At 44.0% G+C, this 22,093-nt stretch overlaps 1 long non-coding RNA gene across 1 annotated transcript; it reads right to left on the reverse strand.

Annotated features, from left to right (window-relative positions):
• Positions 1-14,067: 14,067 nt before the first annotated feature.
• Positions 14,068-19,735, reverse strand: LOC135314053 (uncharacterized). The gene is made up of 3 exons (XR_010373538.1): positions 19,323-19,735; positions 16,857-17,072; positions 14,068-15,556 (listed from the first exon to the last, which is right to left on the reverse strand). It is a non-coding gene; the product is annotated as an uncharacterized LOC135314053 (long non-coding RNA).
• Between the last annotated feature and the right edge of the window lie 2,358 nt (positions 19,736-22,093).

A 22,093-nucleotide genomic window follows, 5' to 3' on the forward strand; every position in this document is an offset into this window, starting at 1 on the left:
TTGAATGCTAAAGAGCTCTGTCTCCTTCCCAGGTCTCCTTCAGTTACCCACAAAAGACCAGGGTCCGTAGCTCCTCAGACTTGTGTCTGCTTTTGTGCATTCTGCCTTGTCCATATCCAAATTAGACTGTGTGATTCTCTGGGCAGGGCCTATGCTTTTGGTGGGGTGGGAGAGCTTCAGAAGGACTTGCTGCAACAGGAGACAAAAGCAACTCAATCCCAGCAGCCTTCTGAAGACTTCCTGAAACATCTCAGTTTTCTCCTTAATCACCTGGGTCAGATTCCTGGTTCTACATCTTGTCTGAAAAGTCAGTTTCTCTAGAAGTGGAGAACCCCAGATTTTATTTACCAAATCCCCAGTGACTTGGAGAAGGTTGAATAGGGGTCAACGGTTCTTGTCTAGTACAGGTACCAAGCTATCAGGTTGCAAATTTGACATAAAAACAGTGAAGACGTTCTTCATTTTCCATGTTGCTCAGCTGCAGGACATGGACCCTGTGGATGCTGAAAGTTTACATGGGTGCAAAATTGCCTGGATAAACCCACAGAAACAAAATCTACCAAGAACCATTAAGTACAGAGGTGCCACCCTGGACTCAGAAATTCCCTGAACTACAGTCTGCTGCAGTGTTTGAAGGAAGGTAATCATGTGGCCTCTATCCTATTCCCTGGGCATCAGCTACTGGCCCGCACCAGAGATAGGGTGCTGAACTTACATTACACTTCTTGGCAAGTACCGGGCAAGGCAACCTGGAGGGAAGAGAGTCACCTGCTGACCCAGAAGTACCTGCATCTCAGCATATACTATTTGATGGGAGAAACTCTGTATGCAAGACAAGATCTACCTTTTGCGGGCAGATCCCTTTGTCCGTGTAGTGGCTCCCTGACTTATCCATGGGTTCAAGAATCCTCTAGATAGGGCCTATGGATCTATATCCTGGGCAGGAAGCAATATATTTAGTTATACATTTGTATAAATTTCTCTACTCCTCAGTAAAATGGAAACTTACTCTGTAAGAATTAAGGTTACCAGATAATGTATATGATACTCCAAAATGGGTTTTTTACTACCTCTAAATTCTTCCTAAAATAGGTAGGTTCCTGCTTTTCCTGTCCATACAGATAGTTCTGCTCCTGTGGCTCCAAACACAGCACTCAGAATGGCAGAAGATGTTACTTTCTGATCAGTAAAGTGTTTAGAGAAAAAGCTTTCCTTATTTTCCTTCTTTAAATATCAGTCAGTTTTATTTTCTGTAGATCAAAGCTTTCATGGATTTTTCTGTATGTTCGTGCATTTGTTTCTTAGGGTCAGAAAATATTTAGAACACAATGGAGTAAAAGAAACCATCTTTTCTTTGCCTTTTGCTATTTAAATGAAACCACTAAAAATATTTTCAGCTCCAGAATTATCACCCAAACTCAAAACACCCACAAAAACTGAGGTGGGGGGAGAAAGACAGAAAAAAAAGCCTGGAAACACATTCACAAGACTAGCATGTGCGTAGCAGATTATATTTTTTTTATTACTAGGGAATTATTGTATCTGCGAGCCAAAACAACAGCACTCCCTGATGCCAACTCCAGCTGTTCCTCCCTTGTAAAATTTATGAGCTGTTTTCAAGAGCTTGAATAGATCTTGTGATGGAACTTCAGTGTAGCCACAAAGATATTTTTAATTGTTGTGATGTTGTCAGGTTTCCCTATGACAAAAAGCGTGCTGTTAGTTGGCTGATTAGAAAGCATACTCCTTGAGATGCCAGCCTGCTGGGTCACTCAGCTGAAGTGAAAAGTCCAGCCAGACTTCAGATCTACTCCAAATCCTTGCTGGGAATGCTAGCAAACAGGCTGACAAAAGCAGGCTGAAATAGTTTTAAACAAACAAGTGCATTAGTGGGAGATTTCAGTATCTTCCCAAAAAGCTCTCCATAGAGCTCCAAGTGGTCTCTTGCACCGTAGGCAGCTGCAGCTACAGTGCTTATGCCCTGTGAGGGATTCTAGCTGTGCCTAAGGTAGGTCAAGGTTAGACGGGGCTCAGGGTCGGATTGGACGGGGCTCTGAGCAACCTGATCTAGTTGAAGCTGTTCCTGGTCATTGCAGGAGGGTTGGACTAGATGACCTTGAAATGTGCCTTCCAACCCAAACTATTCTATGATTGTATGATTCTGTGCTTCTAGATACAGCAGCCTGGCATCAGTCCAAAACACCTGGCCTCACTATCTTTAGGTTGTGACAGAAAAGTGGCATCCTGAACACGTTTTGTCATTAAAAGTGTTCTAGCAGATATCATAAGAGTAAGAATCTCATCTCACCTACCTAAAATTCAGATTTCATAATTATAATTTTATGTCTCTTTCTCACCTAAGGAAAGACCCAATTATTTATAAAATCCTAGAAAAGACAGTGGCTTTTCCACGGGCAGATCATGCAACAACATAATCAGTCCTGGATCGGTTGTCCAAAGCTACTGAAGTCCAGGCTAGATATTGCCACGTTCAGCTAGCTGGAGGCTATTAACTCAAGTACTCCACCCTCCACACATGCTTCAAGCCACCAGAAATAGAGAAAGAAGCACAAACAGATGACATGGCTTATACAGCCACTAACTAACAAGGCCTGAGTAATTTCTGAGCTTATGGTTTTATATATTTTCATGCCACAGAGATTTCAAACCTCTAAGTATCTCAAGATCAGTGAGACAAAAGCCTTAAAATATCTGCCAAGGACACAAAATAAAGGACAAAAACTTAAATAGGAAATTGGAAAAGCAGTGGGATTATTAATTGCTACCTTTTAAGCAAAGTTGCCTGTAGTATTAGGACCCTTTGTAGCTTGGCATTTGTAGCCTTGGTATATTAGAGTGATAAAAGAAATTGGCCTCTCTGGACACAGGTAAAATCAGGTGTAATACCAAGGGTTACTAGTTAGTTCATGGTCCTTCAGCCTATTGATAAAAACCGAGGCATATACTGCCATTCCAGTTTGACCCGTGCAGAAAATATTGGGAGACATCCCCACATGAGGCACAAACTGGCCTAGCTATCCTGGGGAGGAGGCGATGCTGTTAGTTATCAGCAGACACAGAAAGTAGGAAAATCATGGCTTTATCCTCTCTCCCCCTTTGAGATGATTTACATCTGTAGGAGTGCAAGGAGCAATCAGCTCTTCTCTCTTGCCTGTTGAACCATAGACTATCTAATCCAAATCACTGTTAATATTTCATTTGAGTTCAGTAGATTTTGGAGCCAGCCCCAGGCTCAGCCTTAGCATGTCTTTTTGGAAGCTCAGTATCTGATTATTATTAAGATGTGAAAGGTTCCTGTGAAGCAGAAGCCTTAGCATTCCTGTCAAAGTGAGACTTAAAGCACTGAAAGGAAGAAAAACTGGATCTGCTGGGCTGCACCTTGCCCTGCTGTCAGGAAACTCAGCATTGGTCCAGAAACAGAGAGTAGATACGAAGCGGTGTACTCAGGTGACTGGAGATATTTTAGCATGATATCATGCAGCCTGCAGTTCCCAGTGCAAACAGCATACGGAAATTTGCTGCTCTCTGGGATCTTGGTTAAGGATAAGCTCTAACACTGTGTATATCCTTGAAAGACTTTGCACTTGTTCTGTGGTGGTGGTGGTATCTCCTGCTCTGCCTCATTATTTAGACAACACAAGGCATAAGGGAGTCAATGGCATCAGATGGTGGAAGCTGGTTTAACATCCCTTTCTTACCCTATGTATAGCTCAGCTTGACCTAGAGAGTTACCTGAAGAAGTAGGAAGCAAATAAGAAAACTCAAGCCTCAAGCCACCGCGTTTTAGTTCTTCATCCTCCCCCACCATAGGACCTTGTTGTGAACGGACCAGCAAGCTGCATGTCATGTCAAACATCAGAACACATGCTGCTGTTTGGGGGTACCTGGTGTTCCCTGTGTTCCCTGTACCCTTCCTGATGATTTCAGCTCTCTTTGGTGTTTGGAGTTGTTCCTCCTTGTTACTCTGTCACTGCAGTGTCTTCCCACCGCTGCTGGTAGGACAAAATATCCAATAGCTCCTGGACAAATGCTAGTACATCTTGTAAAAATGTAGTATTTTTGAGAATGAATAAGAGCAGAAGATTACAGAGTGCATTTGTAATTCTAGGATTTTTTTTAAAATAGATTTTTTTAATAAAACTGACTAAAGAAATGCAGCATCCTAGAAAACCCAGTCTAGACTGTTGACTGTAACTTTGTCCACCACACTAGCAGGGTCTATACATAGCTGTTTGATCCTTTACTACCAGTCTTGAGTTTGCTCAAAGGTGGTGTGCACTGTTTTGGAGTCTGGCGCGTGGACTCAATGTAACATGGATCTTTCCTGAACTAGAAAATTACTATATAGTAGTGATCGCAAACAATGACCCTTGTTTTTATATAAACTGGTGGAATAATCCATTAGTATCCTTGGAAAAGACTGGGAGAGATGCATGGAGAGTTTGCCTCAGCCTACTGAAGTCACATTAGTGGGATGCCAAAATGTAACCCTTCTGCCGTGATCGTTTTAACCCCAGGAGGACCACAAATTCTGTATGTGCTCAGCCAAAGAGGCAGAGCTCTCCCATTAGCACTCTTTAAGTTACACAGGTGGATGGCAAAGCAAGGAGCAGAGAGCCATTGCGGCCTTTCCTATGAAAGAAGGATTAACAAAGAGTCTGTCAGTAGGAGCCTGCTAGTGAGAGATCCCCATAATGGCAGAGCAAGTGAATAGCATGTGTTTAAAGAGCCCATAATCCTATATTTACACAACAGTCCTTAATGGCTCATTCAGAGCCATTGCAAAGATCCAAGTAAATAGTGTGGTTAGAAAGTCTGTTACTTTATATTGAGTCACTAGACCGTCTGCTGTGGGAGCTGTGAATGTCATGGAGAGCTAAAAGGAGCATTCTTTTGATATTTTTTTTGCTATGAAAAGCCAACTAATAATGATACTGAAAACCACTTTCAATAGGAACTATCCCTTCACTTTGCACCAGTGAAGGAGAACAACCATTAGCACACTTTGTCAAGGAAAGGGATGCATTTATCATCACCTGGAGTCTTTTCATAGAGACTGGATGTGCTCTAAAACATACACTCTTATTCAACAAGACGTTATTGAACTCAACAGCACTCACCTGTGTGGCAGGAAAAAAAACTCATTCCCTTCACTGCAAGAATTACTAGGAAGGTATAAAATGGTCTGTCTTACACATATATTATTCAAATGGTCTATTCTGGCTTTAAAATGCACTACATTTGAGACTGGACACTAAATTTTTTCTCTCAAGTGTTTATTCATGTAAACACTCAAATCTTCATTAAAGTCAGTACTATACACACAAATCAGACTGAAGCAGACAGCTGATTAGCATGTTAAGGTGACATTAAATATTTGGAGATTTGAAGAGCAAATAACTATAAATCTGAAGTTAGTGGTCAGTTATGGAATGGACTGTAAAAATCTGATGAATCCACTCAAACCAGAAAAAAATCACAGAAGAAGCCTCAGCTAATACCTGGTATTTTAGATTCCTAAAACGTTATTCAGGATTCTATCTGAACCTTAACTAACTGATCCTCAAAGCTCCCATAAGGCAAGCACTGGAATGGAGCAAAGAATTAATAAGAAATTATTTATGCAATGAATTTTTCTTTTTGTTTGTGATTGTCTACACAGATCATTAAATCTATTTATTATACACAATGACTAACACAATTTTGTCAATAATACTTTCCTTGCAAATAGCTAAAAATTTGCAACTAGAAGGAAGAAGAGAGGAATCCTGCATGCTTATTGATGTTTCCTGATTAATTACAAAAGCCATGTGATCAGCATGTCATTACCTATGAATTAGGAATCAATTATTTAATAACTGAATGTATCATTTTAAATTTCTCTTCAGTAAAAATTTAGGACCTCCAATCTGAGGCCAAAGGTGCTCTTTCCTTATGTTAGAGGAAACAACAAAATGTATTTCAGGCAGTACCATATGCATGGTCACACATCTCTCAGCGTGAACAGGGAGGGTGAATTCAGAGTGGCTGCACCTATATGGGAAAAGGGGATAAGGCTGGAAGCATACGTCTTCCTGAGCCTTGACATGGCTGGGGACATAAAACTTAAAGCCACTACTGCTATGTCGATGCCACCTTGTTCAAACAGATCTGATGAAGCTTCACAATGATGTAATCTGCTGTTTCCTTCTCCCAAGCATTCATGCTCCTGAAGTCTGAGAAATAAAATGTGCCATGAGAATAAAGGGAAATAGATGAAGATTATGTCAAATGGATGTTTCCTATCAAAATGGAATGGCTTGTTGCAAGCCAAAAATATGCTGTGGAAAATCCAGTTTATGTCATAACCTTATTGATGCTTGGGGAGATAGAAGCACAGGCCAGCAATGAGGACTCAGGAATATCAACCAGGACTTCCCTGGTGAGAGATCCAAAGTTTGTACAACTTCATCCAGTGTGGGGAGAGCAAAAATATGCCCTCCTCTGTACAACAACAAAATCTCAGCACTATCATTGGTGTTTTCCCAGGGTAGTCTTCAGAGAGGCCAGGCCCTTTTCTACTGCAAATGTGCATTTCTTCATTGGCTTTTGTAACACATTTAATTAACACAGCGGAATGGCCATAAGTACACACAAAGTCTGTGATATTGTTTATTGGAAGCTGGATAGCATAGCTCTCCTTCTCTTTTCAGTGTCATTCAGTCTTGTTTTTTTGCACTCTACCTCTGCAGCCCCAAACTGCAAGGAGCAGTTTCTGTCTGGATGCACGGTCTTGTCTCTGAGGCTGTCTACCAGGACTGCAAGGAGGGTTGTGTATATTTGTATAAGGATAGCAGTTCCTATCTTTAATTTGTGCCTTGCCACTCTCAAAAGGCTTTTCTCTATGGCAGCAGAGGAAATAAGGTTAGAGCAGCTGTTCTGTAGCATTTCTTTCCAGTATGTCCTTTTTCTTCTGCTGCTTTGTCGTTTCCCCTTGAGCTGGCATGAAAGGACTCATTTGAAAGAGCAGCCAAAATGTCTCCATCAGCCCTGACAGGGCTTGGGGGCACACAGGGAGTGCAGGGGGGTTCGTACACCCCGCTGTGCCAGCAGGCACCCATGTAAGAGGACTTGCTGTTTCTTCACACGAGCAAACCCTGGAGTGAATCCTCTGAGACAGGCAGGTTTTTGGGGACATGGAGGGTGGGATCAGTCAGCAACATTTATGACAGGGTGAGGAGTTGGAATAGTTCGTCTATTTGTGGTTTTTCTTCCACCCGGCCCAGGGAGACGCGCTGGGCACAGCCAGGCCCAGAACTACAATTCCCAGCATGCAGCCAGGCTGTGAAACCCTTCACAGCTACGGGGCCGTGGGCAGGGCCCAGCCCTGAGGGCGGGGGGAGAAGCCCCAGTTTGATCCTTCCTCGGGACCCCTGCCCATGCCGTGCTCCTATGTGTAGGGAACAACCCCTAAGACTAATGAGTGCCTCTAGCGGGCACTGGCCCGTGTCAGTTTGTCTCCTGAGGAGAAGCAAAGCACACAAGCCCTCGCCCAGCCTGCACATGGCTGAACTGCAACTAGCTTTGCCATGACTTAATATGCCAGTGGATGTCACTCCCAGACACTGCAGTGGATCTTCTCCCACCCTGGTGTATTTGGCCGGTGGCGGGAGCAGAGCAGCTTTGCTGGATGTGGCCCCATGGGTACTGGTGGCTTCATGTTGTTTTTCTGGTTTTTTAGTACTGTCAAGATACTGGCTCGATTACATCTGGGGTTCTTCACCCAGTCGCTTTAGCTAATTAAATGTTTTAAGATGCCACGATGAAAGTTATATAGACACAAGCAATTTTTATGAACTGGTAGTGTTAATTTAAACTCGATTCCAGCAGAGTATGCTGCGATGTTTCGGGCTATTAGCCCATCACTAATACAGACTATAGAATAGTTAATACCATTCAAATCCAAGACATATTTTGATTTGCTGAATAGCTTTAATTCTCCCAAAGCTGATCAAATAATAATAATAATAATAACAACAACAGTAACAATAACAATAAAGGCAATTCCAGTGTGATTAGCTAATCTGATGGTTTTGCTCCCAGTTTATTTTTAATTTCTGGCAGCAGTGATATTGGAAATTAAAAAGCTCTCTTGACAGTCAAGTGACTCAAATCTCAGACCAGATGAAATGAGGTGACTGAAGCAGCTCTGGGTCTTTTATTCTCTCCCATCATTATTACAGCTAATAAGAAAAAACAGGGAGGCTGCCCAGCAGTGAGGGCTGAGGACACCCCCCCACCCCCCACCCCCCTTTCATTTTTGTGCCATCCGAGATAAAGTACTAATTATCAGGACAGCTCAAGCTCATTTGTAGGAGGAAGGGAATTCAATGCTGCTTCAGTGAAAAGACTTAGCTCATGCGTGCCCTTGGGCAGGGATTGAGGTACTTTGGTGATTTAAGTATCCACATTAAAACACCTTGAAGTGACAGGCAGACATCCCAGTGGGCTTGCTCTTAGGACCTCTGCTCTAGCTTTTGTTGCAAGGTGCAGCAGGAAAAAAACCAATTTCACCCAGATCACCATGTATGGACAGGTCTTTCAGATGAGACACAAAAACTCAGGCCTGTCGTGGTTTAGCCCCAGTCAGCAGCCAAGCCCCACGCAGCCGCTCGCTCATTCCCCTCTGATGGGACGGGGGAGAGAATCGAAAGAGTAAAAGTGAGGCAACTCACGGGCTGAGATAAAGACAGTTCAATAGGTAAAGCAAAAGCTGTGCATGGAAGCAAAGCAAAACAAGGGATTCATTCACTACTTCCCATGGGCAGGCAGGTGCTCAGCCGTCTCCAGGAAAGCAGGGCTCCATCACGCGTAGTGGTTACTTGGGAAATCAAACGCCATCACTCCAAATGTCCCCCCCTTCCTTCTTCTTCCCCCAGCTTTATATACTGAGCATGACGTCATACGGTATGGAATATCCCGTTGGTCAGTTGGGCTCAGCTGTCCTGGCTGTGTCCCCTCCCAGCTTCTTGTGCACCTGGCAGAGCATGGGGAGCTGAAAAAGTCCTTGACCAGTGTAAGTGCTACTTAGCAACAACTAAAATGTCTCCACTTTATCACCACTGTTTCCAGCAAAAATCCAAAACATAGTCCCATACTAGCTACTACGAAGAAATTTAACTCTATCCCAGCTGAAACCAGGACAGGCCCTTCTCTGTTTTGAACCACCAACATGGAAAGCTCTGAAGTGTAGGTTTACCACAGGACACAGGGAGGTGTGGGCAGTGGTAAACACTTAGAGATTCACACAGTATTTGCTAGCAAATGACTTGTGGAGAAAAGCAATTGGATTGAAAGTCTGGGGATGAATAAGAATTTGGCCTGGTTCTGGCTGGAAAGGACACACTTTATTCATGCAAGGCCTGATCACACTGTCACTGTTGCTGCTGACACAGAAAGCACACAGCAGTGCAGGCTGATCTCATTAGGCACAGCTCCCTAACACAAGGGAGAACACTTAAACATTTCACATTGGTTGCGATGACCTAAAGTGATGGAGAGGTTGAGGTAAAGGTTGGAGGACAGTCCAACTGTAAGAGACTTTAAAGTCCGTCTCATCTGTCCCTCTATCCCAGGGAAGGAGCAACTCTGTCTAAATCACTCTTATTTGTCCCACCTCTTTTAAAAGACCTCCAGTGATGGAGACTTTTCAGACTTATGGCACTCTTTTCCGTATCTAAAGCCACCTGCACTGTGACATAGAGAGGAGAGCCAGAAAGAGGACAGTGATTTTGCAATGTGCTCAGCATCAACTAAAGATCTCCCCAGATCACTGATGCACTCACTCTGGAGCTGTTGATGGAGGCCACAGTGGGAATATAGGATGGGGGTTTGCAAGATGGGCCTGAAACCCCTCCCTCTGGCAAGGAGGATGCCAGTGCCCTCCTTGCTCCATGGGCCCCGGTCCTGCCTTGCTCAGCATGTCCAGGCTCCATCCACTAAGTGAATAAAATGAGAGTTCAGGCCACAGGTCTGTCAAATCCAGCAACTAATTCATTCAAAATAAAAAACAGTGTTTTCATGCAGGTGCTAAAGTGCTCTATCAGCAGGAATCTGTGTCTGCCATGTTCCAGATAAATGCTGGGAGAGGAGCACACCCGCCAGCGAGGCAGAGCGCCGCGCTTGCATGCCACCCTGTCATCTGTTTTGTTAATGGCTCCATCGCTCGCCCGTCTCAAGAAGGTGGCGCTTACCATGCATCACAGGGACAGCTGAGCGTGACTTATGGGCTTGGGTGCCAGAGGAGAGCCATTTGCCCTTCCCACTGCTGCAGAGGAGCCCCAGGAAAGGCAAAACTCAGCCCTGCCATTTCCACCCGTGAGTGGGAAAAGCAACGTGATTTTGCTGATTGCTCGCAATAACTGCCACCAGTGAGGGCGAGAATGGGACAAGTGGGGAGTGATACTTCTGCAGAGCACCCTCCCCATCGGGGTGCTTTAGGACTTTCCAGGACAGTGGCACATCTTTGTTTTTGTAGTCTTCCAGACATTTAATACTTCCACTAGATATCACTTAGGAAGCTTCACCCTCACAATCCTACAAGTGTTTTGCAGAGATGGTTCACACTGGGAATCATTTGTCATCTTTTATCCTAAGCAAGACTAAAGCAGCAGATGAGGAGAGAGTCTTACTCGCCAGTGCTGTTGGGGAGCCTGTGCCTCTTGCATTTGAAGGATTAGGGAGCAGGGAGAAGGCTTGCTGGCTACCACAACAGCTCCCATGTCTGGCAGATCCAGAGGCCAAGCTGGTAAATGAATTTCTGGCTAATGGAGGTGGGTGTTAAATATTTGCTGTACTTGAGCAGGAGGGCTTTTGTCACTAATTACCAGGAGATGTTAAAGGAGATGGGATGTATTTAAACCTCATTGTTTGCCATTAAATCACAGATTCTTTTGCTTCTTTTCTGGGCTAAGCAGCTAATACACTTTGAGCAACAGCAGAAGGGCTTGGTGGATTAATCACTGTCCTTGAAAATAAAAAGTGATTTATTTTAATGCATGCACATGTTAGGCAAGAGATAGAAGCAAGTGACCGCTGGCTCACAGGCCAAATCAGAGTTTTGGGTCTGGTCTCTGCATACAACAGGCTCTTCTGCTCTGACCTGAAGGAGAGCAGAGGCCAGGGAACATGCCAGGCAGGCGAGTCACAGGCATTGCTCCCTGGTGGCCCTCCTGGTAGCTGCAAGTTCTTCCTGCAGCAACCGCCACCTGTCCTCAGGGTGCCTGTTCCAGCACTGGGGGAAACATCAAGTCTGGTAACTGCAGAGACATCTCTACCCATTTCTCACCACCTCTGTCCTTTCAAGATACATGAATTGTGTGGCCCTTGGCAGTTGAGTAGAAGGGTGAATAGACAATACTAACTATACTATTAACTACAGCTCAATAACTATAAGGATCCCTTGGCCATTTCGCTGTTGCTAAAAGTACAATACAGAAAGGCTTAAAATACAGCAGAGGATTTGTTCTCGGCTTTAATGCCTGTGGCATGCGGAGTAACACAGGACACACGTCTCCGTCAAACCCTGTCAGCAAGTGCCTTGCGGCTGCCGACTCAATGAGCCCCTTGCCCAGAGAATCGCAGCAGCTCAGGGAATACAGACAGGCTGTTGGCATTCACTGTTTCATGCTCAGCCCTTTAGGCTCCATAAGGAAATGCTGTGCAATGACACCCTTATTGGCCCTGGATGAATCAGATTAATTATTCCAATGAGAAATTTCCCCTAGCAAGTGATTTTCCTGTTCAGTACACTTTGTAAATATGGACTGCCTCTTCCAAAATCTTCCTGTGAATGATCAGAAAATCTTGTTTTTCCAGAAAGGAAACTGAGGCATAGGGAAAGGTCAATTGCTTGCCCAGGGCACAGGAAAATGTATATAAATGAAACAAGAACCATTTTATCAGCATGCTTATGGGAATTTAAAAATTATAATTACAGTAGGCGATGGGGCACATTTTTGCCAGTACAGTGTGTGAAAGAGCAATTTTAAAACATTCTCTGTCTGCAATTCTCAAGTGTTTTCTAGTAGAGGAGGGAAACCCTGAACAGCACATATAACTGTCTGCACAACAAACCTGTTTTTCTCAGTTGCATCTTGCAGATCCATTAGAAATAGTCCATGAACTCCTGTAGATCCCTGCTGCAATGATTAGGAAACACTGAAGATAGAACATTTTCATCACAGTAGAAAAGAATATGTTAGGAAATTTGGTTTTAATCTAATACAGAACAGGAAAAAAATCTGGTTTCCTAGCCGTCCACCAAGAAGAATGCCCAGCCAAATTTTGTTTTGGAATAGAAATTTTATACTGCAATAGAAATAGGAAACACTGTGCCAAAAAATAAAGACGTATTTTTATTAGTGCTAAGCAGCAACTACTCATGGGATTTTAATGAAGGGATGCAAAAAAGAATGGCAGAACATTTCCAGCAGCACATCTGTAGTAGCAGGGGCTATTGGCATAGGCTATTAGTCTACTTTATGCATTTATATAAACATGTGAAATGCAAATTACGCAGATATGAAATTTACACAGAAAATTAAAATAAAAACCTCTACATATGGTTCAAGGATGGAAAATTTCAAAACTTACACATTTCCCAAACAGAAGTTACCAAAGTTTTCTTTCACATAAATCAGATTTTTCCCTGGAAGAAGATGCTGACATTTCATTGATCCCAAGAAATTTTATTTTTGACTGAATAGTGTTTTCCAGTAGAAAACAATATTCGTATCGAGTTTCTAAGCAGCTCCAATCCCAAATCAACATTTGCAGCCCATAATTAGAGACAGGCAACTTACAATGGCTAAAATAAAGATATGAACTTTCTAGAAGTTTAACTATGGAAGGGTTGGAGAAGGCATCATGAAGCCTGATGTGACCTTGTTTGCCTACCAGAAGCACAGATGGGTTAAGAGAAAGCACCGGGTCAGGGATTTCAGAGTCAGCTCAGCAGCGCCAACATCCCATCAGGGTTTGATACTTAACCAGACTCAAACTGTGGGAAACAGACGGTACGAAGGGCAAAGCAGTCCTTCCAAGAGGATCAGCATGAGTAAACCATCTTGCAGGCAACCTTACCCCAGGACGTGTATGACATGACAAAACTGCCCTAAGGCTAACTCACAGTGTTGGAGCAACAGCTGATACCAGGACTGTGTGCTCATGGTGGATCACCTGGGAGGGACTGGGATGGGGTGAAGAGGCAGTCCAGCACTCATTTACAGCAGTGGAGAGGTAAAATCCTGGGCTGTAATCCCCAGTGGATGGCAAAGGTGTAACTGAGAAAAGGGCTGAGTTGCTAAAGATGCTTGTGTTTGTGTACTGCACAAACATAGGGAAAGATTGGGAGAAACACATCTTCCAGTTTATGTTCTCCTTTCAAGGACTTTGATCTTGCCCCTTATTCCTAAGATAAACACAGGAAACTTTATATTAGGCTGGTGCCTGTTATTTTCCTCCGGTTTAGGAGGCATCGCTGTGTGCTTCGCCCCTGGGAGCCCTCCATTCGCAGGAGAGCTAGGAGAGCTTATGTCCCGAGGCAGTGCTGAAATGAGGCCCTTCTCCTGGATGAGCCACAAAGCAGCTTACTCCAGATGAGCCAGGAGGAGCTGAGCGGAAGTGTCTCAGCTGGAAGTCTCTCTTAGCATCTATTACAACAGCAGGGTTATCTTTGCTGCCGAAAGGAGATGTTACTGTGAGCTATGACAAACTCATTGAGTTTTACAACAACACTGGAAAACTAACTGCAATGAATTCAGAAAGGATGCTCAGGGAATGCTAAGCCAGTCCCTTCCTGCTTTTAGTTTGGCACCACTCATTAGACCTTGCTCTAAGGCATGCTACATGAATTTGGATTGCATGCACGTGTACACACAAACACATGCACATTTTTTATATTTTTAGGGTTGCTCACAAGGGTATGGCCATTGGGAAGTACTTTATTTTAGTGGAGAATACAGAACTGAGTTGATTGGAAATGAGAGACAGGACAAGAGGCTCCACTGGAATTTTCCTGAATTCATCAAAGAACAATATCAATGGGCATGTGAAATCCTCAGCATTTTGTAGCAAATCAGCCCACTAATGAGAAAACACACATGTGGCCAAAGCAGTGATTGCAGCTGAAGTTTCTTGGCTTCAAAACTGCCACTCAAGCTACAGGAGAAAGAGTTGTAGTTAGCAGAAATGCTACAATACTACTCCACCAGCAGTCTCCCAATCACCTGAGTCAGAGGCAAGGCCTTTACTTGACAAAAGGCCACTAGAATGGTGCTACCCCAGGACTGGTTTAGGGTAGTTAAAGGGCAGATTTATGCCAACAGACTTTAGAGGAGGCCTGGCTAGGGTACTGCTAGGCTCAGTCATGCCACACACCAAGTGAGCTATTCAGGTGCCTATACACAGGCATCATAGACAACGCATGAATTGGAGATGCCTGTCAATGGTAGGTGGACATGTGACATGAATACTGGGAACCTGTGACACTCCTGTAGCAGTTGGAGGCAAGGTGGGATACCTGAAGGTCTTTTAAATATCACTGTGTTTCACAACCTACATTGGTCCCCAGCTAACTCGAAAATGCTCTATGCCCACAGCAGGCAGTGTTCTAGGTTGCTGGAAAACACTAGCAAGGTGTATTGGGTCTGGCTGAGATGGACTTAATTTTCCCCATAACAGCCCTTATAGTGCTGTGCTTTGTATTGGTAGCTAGAAAGGTGTTGATAACACACCAGTGTTTTGGCTACTGCTGAGCACGACTTGCACAGCACCAAGGCTGTCTGTCCAGTTTTTCCCCACCGCCCCCAGCCTACTGGTGGTGGGCAAGATCTTGGGAGGGGACATATCCAGGACAGCTGACCCAAACTGACCAAAGGGATATTCCATACCACATGACATCCGCTCAGCAACAAAAGCTAAGAGAAAGTGGGGTAGGGGTGGGCATTCCTAATTTGCAACGTCTGTCTTCCAGAGCAACCGTTACGCGTACCAAAGCCCTGCTTCCCAGGAAGTGGCTGGACATCACCTGCTGATGGGAAGTAGAAAATAGAATCTTAGAATCTTTTTTTTCCTTTTGCTTCCACGCATGGCCTTTTCTTTTGCTTTTATTAAACTGCCTTCATATTGACAGAGCAGCTCCATTACTGGGGATCTTGCCATAGCTGCAACTGCCTCAGAAATTGATTTCACCCCTTTCACAATGCCTTTTTCAGAGGGAAATTGGGGACCTTATTCTTATTTATTATGATCACAGCTAGATCTTCAGAGATTTCCTTAATTAGCATCATTAGACACACAGCTTAATCTTAAAATCCTGGGCTTGTCAGCACGGCAAATTAAAACTTTGGTTTTTTTCTCTTCTGTATGCTGGGTTGGGTAGTGTATGAAGAAAAACTGGGGGTCTCCTGATAGTTTCAGAGAGTGTGGGAATCCGTCTTTCATCTTTGATGACTAGAGCAGTGTATGTAGAGCAGATGAACAAGAAGGGTCAGTTCTGTGCCAGAGAGGAAAAGTGGGGTCACTGCATTTGAAAGAAGACCTATCCTTTTGCACACCAGATGAGCCAAGCATACAGCCTGATGTCTCCCCCACAGCAAGGGATTTCTCAAAACCCTCCAGGAACAATGGGAAGAAAAACCTGCTCCAGCTAATGAACATTGAATTCTAACAGAAAAAAAAAAACCCTACAGAAGTATCTGTGACATCCACATTAATAGCAAATGAGTTAGTTGTGATTGATGCTATTCCAGTGAACACCAAAGGAATTAATAATGATTAGGGCCATTATTTTAAAGCATTACCCCCCAAAAAAAAAAACCCAAAGGGAAAACAATTAGATGTCTTCAGTGGTTATCTTTCACAGTATACTTACTGCAGTGATCAGACACAATATTCTGCCTATTAATCAACAAAATGATGGAAAAGGATGTAACTCGTGTATATCCATGAGGCAGTCCTTAGAAGCACATACCTTATTTTCTGGTCTGCTTTTAAGTCTGCTGCTGCCACAGGGAAATACATTAGAGTTGTGGGGGTTTTTTTGTTTTCCTAGCAGTAGAAGGAGTCTTATGAGTTTGGAAACAGGTTGGAGTGTTGTTCATTAAAACAAAGAAAACAAATAAAACCACACACACTTAGGGACAGTTTTTGCATTCATAGATCATATGACCCTGCTTAGCCTCACTGGGTCTGAGGGAAAGCAACCAACAGCAGACCTTTCCACTTAATGGTTTTTTGGTTTACCTCATGTGCCCAATAAGATCAGATCCTCATCGGTAATGAAAGGTTGCAGTGAGCCTTATCACTGTATTGCAGGTGAGGAAACTGAGGCTCTGAGTTGCCATGCGGTTTTCCTGAGGTCACACACTGATCAGTACAGAGCCGGAGGGAAATCCTGATTTTTGGCATTCTACATTAACCACTGAGTTAATAAACTCTCTTTTGTTCATCTCTGATGTGTAGATTCACTTCTCTATGGTTCATGACCAAAGTCATTGGTCATCTGTATCATGGTCTTGCAATGCAAAACGAGATTTTAGTAATTCAGCTGAACCTAACGGGTGGGTTCAAACACAGATGCCAGCTGGGAGAAGGTTGTGGGGTGCAATCTCTCCCCCAGACTACCCATCTCATGCAGAAGGCATGGTATTTCCACCTGTGTGATTCTTCCGCTGACAGCAGGCCAGCACCAGCTGCTGTGAAAAGGAAGCAATGCATTCCTTTGCCCAGCAGCCCCAGTGGCTCATCCCCAGGTCAATCCTGGCTGGAGTTAATGGTTCATATGTGTTATATACCTTCAGAGTGGGTTGACTGGCCAGGACTGGTTGGGAGGAAAGATGGTGGAAAAGTGGGATTGGCCATTAACATGATGTATCTGCATCCCCCTAGGCAGGGACAGATGAGATTTCATTATATCTAAAGCCACAGTATGCCAGAAGATGAATAAGCACACCAGCATCTCTCTTCTCTTCCAGGGACTAGTTCTTATGTCCACCATACCCACATTGCACCTGGAGAAGGAAAGGAGGCAAGCTTGAGAACAAGTCAATGACAAAACAGCATCAACTCTCAGGACTGTTTTCTTTTCCAACCCATAATTAAACTCTCCCAGGTCGCTTAGGCTTGGCTTCCATTTTCCTTTTGAAAAAGTGATCTGAATTTCCCAGCCAGTTGTCTGTACCCCTCAGTCACAAATTTGATGATTAACATCCCCAGGCTGGGCTGAGAATCCCAGTAGGAGCCTGTAATCAAATTCCTCATTGATTCCCGTGATACAGGATCAGAAGCACAATGATGAAGCAATCTTAATTTTGCTGCCAGAGCCAAATGCCAATTAGATCCTCAGTGGGTGTAAACTGAGCTGGTATTGTTCTCCCTGGAAGAGATAATTCTGATTTACACCCAGAGAGAGATCTGCCGTGCCGGCCTTTCCTGTGCTGTAACCCTGAGCTCCCACTCCCTCAGTGGCCCAATGGCCCATACAGAGGCAGCAGCAGTGTTTTTCTATGACTGTGGGTGTCCATGTCTCTGGACTAAATGGGAAATGATCTGCTTTCTCTGTCACCATCAGTGGGACTAAGCATAGTCCTTGTTTTAATTGTCTTTTTAGGCTGCCTGGAAGCACTGAAGTTTAGCAGTAGAAATATATCTGTCCATGCCTGCCCTTATTTCCAGCCTGAGCAACTGCCCTGCCCTGGAGCTCGTGTGGGGGTTGGCATGGGTTGGGTTCCTGTACCTTTCTCCCTTGGGAAACGCTCTCCTGGCTCATGGCAACAACACTGGCTCTTCACAGCTTCCAGAGCATCACAGCACAGCTCTGCAATGCAGGACATCTCCCTCTGCCTCCTCAGCAGTTGTCACTTAGCCCTTTCTTTCCACATCTGGGTTTAGTGTTGCTTTCAAAGTCCTTGTGATTTCACTACCACAGAAATCAAAGCAGGGAAGAAAAAGTAAACTTTAAAATCTGTCCTCAGAAAAGAAACAGTAGCTGTGTAAGGATTTTCAGAGCCACCTACCCATCTTGAGCATGCAGCAGCCATCCCCACCGAGCACCTCCATAGTGGTGTGCCACCTGGCTGGGGAGGCAGCCGCTCCGGAAGGGATTAGCCTGCACCCGTACGGGACCAACCCACGTTACAAATGGCAGAAGCAAAACAGAATATATTCAGGGAATTAACTGTATGGAAAATTATCCAGGCTATTAAATGCCACACGAACACGCTGAATATCATGCATTTTAAGCGTACACAGAAAAACATCATTTTGAAGGGGATTATTGTTTAAATAGGCAATAGGGGTTCTAGCAGATAAGCTTCCCGCTCCTGTCTTCTCTTATTGTCTGGAGTACATTATCTCCACCATAATATTCTCAGCTCTCTCCAGGAGTATTGTCAGAGTGAAATGCTATTTTAAAAGTATATGTTTATGTTTCAATAGACTTCATAATAGCAAACACATCCGCCCAAGACACAGTAAGTGAGAGGCAAAAAAAAGCAGGAGGAAAAACTGAGAGACAGAGGTTGCAGCTTCCCCGGTATTGAGTATAACAGGAATAAATGTTACCAAGCAAAAGGTATCCTGTTTTTTTTCTTCCTCCCTGCTGAACACAGGGCATCCCTGCATCTGGAGGAGGGCTAGCTGATGTGCACTTGACAACGAGAAAAGGAACGAGCAGCACATGGCTCTTGGACAACAGCAGATCTGCATAGGACTCTGGCCCCTCTGTAGTGTTCACTGTCCCACCAGTTCAAAAGTCAGCTCATTGAGTCTTCAAGCCTGAGTTTAAAAGGTAGGAAAACATCCCAATGCAAGGCTGAGTCACAGGCTCCCAGCAATGTGCTCTGACTTGCAGAAGAGTTTAAGTGACCCTGATCCTGCATCTTGCACAGAGGCCTGGAGGCAACCTGCTGGGATGCCTCCGAGTTTCACTTTGCTGCGCTCGTCCATGCACATGTGTAGGTGGGTGTCACGATCCACTGTCGGGTTGCACAATTTGGCAGAAGTTGAGCCCCCTTGCTTTCTAACCAACCTCAGATAATTCTGGGTGGCTAGGGGCAGCTGGGCTTCACTTCTGAGTGATGTTCAACTGGATGCGTTATCGTGACCAGGATTGTTGTATTCTCGGGAACAGAATTAAGACTCAAAACGGAGTCAAGTGCCAAGTCACTTTATTTGGCCGCCAACAAGTACGCAAGAGAAAAGGAGAGAAAGGGTTAAAAAAAAAAAGAAAAAAGAGAGAGGGAGAGAGTTACAATAGCTACCACCACGGATCTGCGGCATCCCGTCGGCCCGATGTCCCGTCAGCCCGGTGGGGGAACGCTCCAACTGCCCTCCGCTGGTCCCGCCGCAGTCAGTGAGGGGGTTTGCACGGCCGCACCTCCCGCTCGGCAGGGGGGCGCATGCGCAGTATCGTCACTAGAAGGTGCTCAACGGTTCCAGAGGGTTCCAGGGGGTCCGAGCCCCCCTCCCATATGTTGTAAGATGACCCTGGGGCCAGGCGCATGTGCAGAGGACTGGGCCTATGTGCTCTGAGGCAACAAGATGTGGGTATATATGTTCCTGCTGTGTAGAACTTCCTCAGTTGCCGTCGTGGCGAAGCCTTGGTAGTCAAGCCATTCTGCCGACAATGTTGAGACAAGTTTCTAGTCCCTTACAATGGGCCTGGCTGGGCTGTGGCATTTGTACATGGGAGAGGGCAGAAACTACCCCCGAGCCTGTAATTCACTTTGGAAACTGTCAGACATCTTCACAATGTATTTCTGAAAGGTACACTGTATAGAGTGAATTTCTAACAAGCTTCCATGTGATTTTCATCTCTCGAGTGAGAGAAACCTGATAAAGATATAGATCCATTCTCACATCTTGGCATAAAATCATATCTTATTGGTTTAGATCATTCTGTGTCTTATTTTTTTATAGTACTAGTGTTTTCTAGTTCCAGCAGAAAATACAAACACTCAAGAGATCTCATTTTTCTGCTAAATGGATTTTCATTCCACATGAGTTATCTCTCTCTAGATATAAACATACACATAGAGATATACCACATACACCCCCTCACGTTAAATGCCAAAGACACCATTAAATGTAATGTTAAAATAAAAAATCCCCAGGCTCACGCTCAGAAATCCCCTCTTTTAAGCATTCACAATTTAAAAGATACTTAAATAGATGTTCTTCAAACTTGAGTCAATTTTAGGCTCTCTAGTGGAAGCCCATAAAACAAGCCGAGTAGTAATTTTCGGGGGGAGCTATTCTGGGAACAGCGCACGTGTAACAACTCCATTGTTATATATGGGATGAATAAGTTCTCTACTCGTGTTCACCTAAGTTAAATAGGTCAGCTGAACAGAAGCAAACTCTCAGTAACCGTAAGAAAATATTACAGAAAGGAATTAATCTGAAAAGAGAGAAGCACTTGCTTCCTCTCTAAGAAAAAAAAGAGAAACTACAAAGGACAGTCTGAATACTGAATTTATGGCAAGCTTTTTCTTAGAGACTCAGAGCCAAAAATCTGCTGTCAGTTACATTAGTATAAATCTGGAGCAGCTCCACTATCATCATTAGAGTTACAGGCCAATTATGTAATGAAAAGAAGTATTTCAGGCTTGCCAAAAATCTTAAATGTAGGTCCCGCTTCAGGCCGTGCTGAAAGCCTAGATAAGTGGCCTGAATTTCAGCACACCCTTCACCAGCATTTTTCTGTCACTTACCTATTATTATTACACCTATCAACAGTGTATGTATAGATTTATACTGTGTAATCAAGCATTGTTTGACCTCTAGTTCTGGGAGTAAAGAGGAAGTCAACCCATTGACTTTCCATGTCTTTGATGTTAAACTCTACAGACAAAATACTATTTGGAAGAGCCTGAAAGATGACTGGATAAAATATCCAGAGAGATCTTAATGCATTCATTTGCCCTTCCTTTAAGATATGGCTGTCAAAGGCGATCGTATCACCAACAGTACTGGCAAGATTCAGGATGACCTGGGATGTTTTAGGTGGCAGGGTCCAGAGGAAGATTTTCTCTAACTTTGGGAACGTACATTGTGCTATTGACCTCTTGCTTCTCGCACTTCCCCACAGCTTCCCAAGAAGAGGTTTCAGGGTAACAGCCACTGCTCAATTTATAGTGGATTGGGCATTTGCACTTTCTGGTTTAGCTAAAAAGCCCAACCTTGAATACAAGACACATTTCCCTTTAAAAGTATTTTTTAACCTTTACCAGCTCTTCCTCTTTCCCTGTCTTCCAAATTCCCAGTACCAAAGCTGGTGAACTTCCATTAAAAAAAAAAAAAAAAAGTCATTTTGATGAACTGGCATTTATCCAACAAAAATTCTGTTACCAAAATCCTCCAGCCATTTCTGCCAAAATCGGAGCATCAGCGGAGCTGCCACCCTGGCACATATGCACATTCACATGTGCCTACAGTGCACACAGATGTCTATATAAGTGTATATGTATATGTGTGCGTATGTATATATAGATATATGCAGGTTTTGCAAAAAGTTGATATTAAACCCCAGCCGAGGCTAGAGAGTAGGAACACTAATCAATTCTTATGTGCGTCACTGTTGAAAGGTAGAGTTTGCAGAGTGCCTGGTGTGGTCTCTTCCTCCATCTTCCTGAAGATGCAGAGTATGCAGAAATGCAAAGAGGAAAAAAAAAAGAAAAAAAGGTAGGTTATTCCCAGGGGTGTAATTGGCCAGCAGTGCCTGGATTGTAGCCAGAAGATCAGAGGAAGAGAGGAGAGCACTGAGTAATGAACCGCATGCTTTTAATTTCACTTAAGAACTCAAAGCAGGAAAACCTGAGCTGTATCCATGGGGATTGCAATCAATAGCCAAGCAGATAACAAAGAACTGGTACTTGGGATAGAAAACTGACTGGGCCCATTAGTTTATTGCGAGGCCTTTCTTTGGGGTCTCGCTCTTTCCTGCCTGTGTTTTTGGCTCTAGCTCTGAAACCTTCAAACACTAGGGAGCAGCAGCTTCCTTTGAAAACCTCCTGGCTGCACGGTGGGGCTG

This window comes from Phalacrocorax carbo, chromosome 6 (genome assembly GCF_963921805.1).
Source record: "Phalacrocorax carbo chromosome 6, bPhaCar2.1, whole genome shotgun sequence".
Classification (NCBI taxonomy): domain Eukaryota; kingdom Metazoa; phylum Chordata; class Aves; order Suliformes; family Phalacrocoracidae; genus Phalacrocorax; species Phalacrocorax carbo.